The 243-nt window shown below is 34.6% G+C and overlaps 1 protein-coding gene across 1 annotated transcript in view; it reads left to right on the top strand.

Annotated features, from left to right (window-relative positions):
- The window catches only part of LOC119588091 (neural cell adhesion molecule 1-like), an 85,634-nt gene that overhangs the window by 580 nt on the left and 84,811 nt on the right, over positions 1-243 (top strand). The window lies entirely within an intron of this gene.

Here is a 243-nt window from a genome sequence, read left to right as displayed (position 1 = left end):
CATGTTAAATTTTGTAACTTGCTCTCTGTTCCTTTAGTCTGGCTAGCTTCAGCACAGAAACGCAACGCTTCCTCGGCATGTTTTGCTATTCTATTATTCATAAATCTTTATTGTATTCCCTGTGGCTCTTTACCATCTCGTGAGAATGCTATGATATCACTTAAGAAAAGTCAAGGTAAGTTTTAAGTGAAGTTTATATCATATTTCGTAGGTTGAGATTTTAAATCAGGTTATACGTATCTT

This window comes from Penaeus monodon, chromosome 23 (genome assembly GCF_015228065.2).
Source record: "Penaeus monodon isolate SGIC_2016 chromosome 23, NSTDA_Pmon_1, whole genome shotgun sequence".
NCBI classification, from domain to species: Eukaryota; Metazoa; Arthropoda; class Malacostraca; order Decapoda; family Penaeidae; genus Penaeus; species Penaeus monodon.
Note: the sequence above shows the minus strand (reverse complement) of the source record. Positions and strands in the feature narration are given on the sequence as shown.